Source organism: Triturus cristatus, unplaced genomic scaffold, assembly GCF_964204655.1.
Source record: "Triturus cristatus unplaced genomic scaffold, aTriCri1.1 SCAFFOLD_305, whole genome shotgun sequence".
NCBI classification, from domain to species: domain Eukaryota; kingdom Metazoa; phylum Chordata; class Amphibia; order Caudata; family Salamandridae; genus Triturus; species Triturus cristatus.
The window spans coordinates 592501-597500 of record NW_028187656.1 but is presented as its reverse complement, the minus strand read 5'-3'; positions in this window follow the sequence as shown (position 1 = coordinate 597500).

Genomic DNA, 5000 nt, shown 5'->3' with positions numbered 1-5000 from the left:
GACCCTCGGCGCGAATGTACCCGACCTCCTGGAGCCCTCGCTGGGATCCGGGAGGCAAATGGACCCTCATCGAGACTTCCAGGCGAGCTCGGCCATCTGGTCGCCCCATAGGAAAGCATTGGGCGCGACCAGATGGCCGAAGGGGCCTGCGCGACCAGATGGCCGAAGGGACGTGCGCGACCAGATGGCCGAGGGGACAGGCGCGACCAGATGGCCGAGGGGAAAGGCAAAAGGGAAGGGGAAGCCTCCCCGGGCCCTCCGGACCCCGCCCCGGGTACCCCGCCGCGCGGCAGGACCCGGGACGGAGCCCGGGGCGGGGAGGCCGCCCTCCCCGGGGCCCCCAGGGGCCCGGCCGGGGCTCCGGAACCCAGACGAGCGAGGGGAGGCTCCCCGGCCCCAACGGAACCCCGTCCCGGGCCTTTGGCAGTGCCGCAGGCCGGGGGACGGGGCCCGGGGCCGGAGACCCCCACCCGGGGCCCGGCCGGGCCCCTGGACCCAGCCGGGGCTCCGGGGACCGCAGGCGCAGGGGAAGCCTCCCCGGGCCCTCTGGAACCCTCCCCGGGCACCCTGCCACGCGGCAGGACCCGGGACGGAGCCGGGGTGGGGAGGCCGCCCTCCCCGGGGCCCCCAGGGGCCCGGCCGGAGCTCCAGGACCCAGACGAGCGAGGGGAGGCTCCCCGGCCCCAACGGAACCCCGTCCCGGGCCTTTGGCAGTGCCGCAGGCCGGGGGACTGGGCCCGGGGCCGAAGGCCTTAATCCCGGGGCCCGGCCGGGCCCCTGGAACCAGCCGGGGCTCCGGGGACCGCAGGCGCAGGGGAAGCCTCCCGGGGCCCTCCGGACCCCTCCCCGGGCACCCTGCCACGCGGCAGGACCCGGGACGGAGACCGGGGTGGGGAGCCTGCCCTCCCCGAGACCCCCAGGGGCCCGGCCGGAGCTCCTGAACCCAATGCAGCCACGGGAGGCACCCCGGCCGCAACGGAACCCCGTCCCGGGCCTTTGGCAGTGCCGCAGGCCGGGGGACGGCGCCCGGGGCCGGAGACCCCGACCCGGGGCCCGGCCGGGCCCCTGGACCCAGCCGGGGCTCCAAGGACCGCAGGTGCAGGGGAAGCCTCCCCGGGCCCTCCGGACCCCTCCCCGGGCACCCTGCCACGCGGCAGGACCCGGGACGGAGACCGGGGCGGGGAGGCCGCCCTCCCCGGGGCCCGGCCGGAGCTCCTGAACCCAATCCAGCCACGGAAAGCACCCCGGCCACAACGGAACCCCGTCCCGGGCCTTTGGCGGTGCCGCAGGCCGGGGGACGGCACCCGGGGCCGGAGACCCCGACCCGGGGCCCGGCCGGGCCCCTGGACCCATCCGGGGCTCCCGGGCCCACAGGCGCAGGGGAAGGCCCTCCGGCCACCCTGCCACACGGCAGGACCCAGTTGCCGGCTGAGGACCGAGAGGGGTCCCAGAGTACCCTGTCCCTAGTAATCCGGAGGAAGGCTACCCCCCGTTCTTGAAACCCGCGCGCTCCGAGTGACGGAGGGGACCCTAGGGGCGAACGCACCCGGCCTCCTGGAGCCCCGGCTGGGATCCGAGAGGCAAATGGACCCTCATCGGGACTTCCAGGCCTGGCCCTGCCATCTGGTCGCCCCATTGGAAAGCATTGCGCGCGACCAGATGGCCGAGGGGAAAGGAGCCACCAGGTGGCCGGCAACTGAAAGGACTCCCGCCTGCCCACCCACCAGGGGCTCGGGGTGGGGACTCTGCTTCCCGGCTGGGCCTCAGGCACGGGGAGGACCACCGGAGCTCTCGGGGCCTGGGCGTACCCGGGGGAGGACTGCCCGGGACCCGTGGAGCCCGTCCCTGGGCACTTTGCCATGCCGCGGCCCAGAGGAGGGAAGCCCCGGGGACCTGGGAGGATGTTGCCCGGGCGTAGCCCATCTGGTCCCCGGCAATGAACCGCACAGCCCCGGCATGGGTGTTTCGGCATACCCTGCCCCTACTAATCCGGAGGAAGGATACCCTCCTTTCTTGTAACCCGCGCGCTGCGAGTGACGGAGGGGACCCTAGGCGCGGACGCGCCCGGCCTCCTGGAGCCCTGGCTGGGATCCGGGAGGCGAATGGACCCTCATCGGGACTTCCAGGCCGGCCCGGCCATCTGGTCGCCCCATTGGAAAGCATTGCGCGCGACCAGATGGCCGAGGGGAAAGGAGCGACCGGATGGCCGGCAACTGAAAGGGCTCCCGTCTGCCCGAGCCATAGCGGTAGGGCTCCCGCCTGCCCACCCTCACACCAAGGGCTCGGGGGGGACTCTGCTTCCCGGGTTGGCCTCGGGCACGGGGAGGTCCACCGGAGCTCTCGGGGCCTGGGCGCCCGGGGGAGGACTGCCCGGGACCCGTGGAGCCCGTCCCTGGGCACTTTGCCATGCCGCGGCCCGGAGGAGGGAAGCCCCGGAGGCCTGGGAGGATGTTGCCCGGGCGTAGCCCATCTGGTCCCCGGCAATGAACCGCACAGCCCCAGCATGGGTGTTCCGGCATACCCTGCCCCTAATAATCCGGAGGAAGGATACCCCCCTTTCTTGTAACCCGCGCGCTGCAAGTGACGGAGGGGACCCTAGGCGTGGACGCGCCCGGCCTCCCGGAGCCCTGGCTGGGATCCGGGAGGCGAATGGACCCTCATCGGGACTTCCAGGCCGGCCCGGCCATCTGGTCGCCCCATTGGAAAGCATTGCGCGCGACCAGATGGCCGAGGGGAAAGGCGCTACCAGGTGGCCGGCAACTGAAAGGGCTCCCGTCTGCCCGAGCCATAGCGGTAGGGTTCCCGCCTGCCCACGCAGGGCTCCGTGGCTGCAGGGCTCCGTGGCTGCAGGGCTCCGGGGCTGCAGGGCTCCGGGGCTGCAGGGCTCTGGGCCTGCAGGGCTCCGGGGCTGCAGGGCTCCGGGGCTGCAGGGCTCCGGGGCTGCAGGGCTCTGGGCCTGCAGGGCTCCGGGGCTGCAGGGCTCCGGGCCTGCAGGGCTCCGGGGCTGCAGGGCTCCGGGGCTGCAGGGCTCTGGGCCTGCAGGGCTCCGGGGCTGCAGGGCTCCGGGCCTGCAGGGCTCCGGGGCTGCAGGGCCCTGGGCCTGCTAGGGTTCCGGGCCTGCAGGGCTCCAGGGCTCCGTGCTGAAGGGCTCCAGGGTCTGCAGGGCTTTGGGGCTGCAGGCCTCGGGGGACGCCCGGGAGACCCATGGAGCCCGTCCTGGGCACTTTGCCTCACCGCAGGCTGGAGGAGGAAGCACCCGACGCCCCGGGGAAGTGTCGTCCGGGCTTGGCCCATCTGGTCCCCGCCTGAGAACCGCAATCCCCAGGAGGGGTGTCCCGGCATACCCTGCCCCTACTAATCCGGAGGAAGGCTACCCACCTTTCTTGTAACCCTCGCGCTCCGAGTGACGGAGGGGACCCTAGGCGCGGACGCGCCCGGCCTCCTGGAGCCCTGGCTGGGATCCGCGAGGCGAATGGACCCTCATCGGGACTTCCAGGCCGGCCCGGCCATCTGGTCGCCCCATTGGAAAGCATTGCGCGCGACCAGATGGCCGAGGGAAAGGTGCGACCAGATGGCCGGGACCGGAAGGACTCCCAGCTGCCCACACCGAGCCATAGCGGTAGGGCTCCCGCCTGCCCTTGCAGGGCTCCGGGGCTCTGCACCAGGGTCCCTTGTCCCGGGCCGATGGACACTTGGCAGGCCGCAGGACGTGGGATCCCAGGCCCTGACCAAAAATCAGGAGGCTTGGGGCCGGTCCCTGCTTCTCAACACAGCCAGGCTGGGGAGGTCGGGGAGCCTGCCCAAGCACGAGGGACCCGTCCCGGGCACACAGTCCATGAGGTTGTGCGCTCGTTTTCCACAATTTTCTTCAGAATAGTGCGTAGTTGCGCTAGGCAAAGTCCGCCCAGCCCTACTCAGGATGTGCTCTCGTTTTCCACAAATTTTTTCAAAATTCTGCTACGCAAAGTCCGCCCAGCCCTAACCAAACTCCTACTATGCAGTGGAAAGGACTTAGCCAGCCACCCACCCACCTGGCCCGGTCCCTGCTTCTGATCCCAGCCAGGTCTGGGGAGACTCCCTTCGCCCAATGGACCACGTCACGGGCACCCGGACCCTTACCAGGCCGCAGGACGGGTTCTCACAAACCACACGGTTGTATAGGGGTGGGCAGAAAACTACGCTCCGTCAGCGTAGCAGATAAAGCCAGCCACTCCTGCACACCGGCCCGGTCCCTGCTTCTGATAGCAGCCAGGCCGGAGAGAGCCTCCCTGGGCCCCGGTGGACCCCTGTCTCCAGCACCTAGACCCTCGGCTGTCTTGCAGGACGGGGGTGGCTCACGCACCCCGGGGCCCGCCGGACGGTGCAAGAGCCCCGGGCCCGGTCCCAGCTTCAGAACCCTAGCCAGGCCGGGGAGAAACTCCCTGGGCCCCGGTGGACACCCTTCCCCAGCGCATGGACCCTCGGCTGGCTTGCAGGACGGGGGGCTCCCGCTCCCTGGGACACTGGGACGGAGCACAAGCCCCGGACCCGGGCCCAGCTTCCGAACCCTAGCCAGGCCAGGGAGAGCCTCCCCGGGCCCTGGTGGACACCCTGTCCCCAGCGCCCGGACCCTCGGCTGGCTTGCGGGACAGGGGGCTCCCGCACCCCGGGAACGGAGCTCCAGCACCGGGCCCGGGACCAGCTTCCGGACCCCCAGCCAGGCCGGGGAGAGCCTCCCCGGGCCCCGGTGCACACCCGTCCCCAGCGCCCGGACCCTCGGCTGGCTTGCGGGACAGGGGGCTCCCGTACCCCGGGACGGAGCTCCAGCACCGGGCCCAGCTTCCGGACCCCCAGCCAGGCCGGGGAGAGCCTCCCCGGGCCCCGGTGGACACCCGGTCCCAGCGCCCGGACCCTCGGCTGGCTTGCGGGACAGGGGGCTCACGCACCCCGGGACGGAGCTCCAGCACCGGGCCCAGCTCCCGGACCTCCAGCCAGGCCGGGGAGAGACTCCCCGGGCCCCG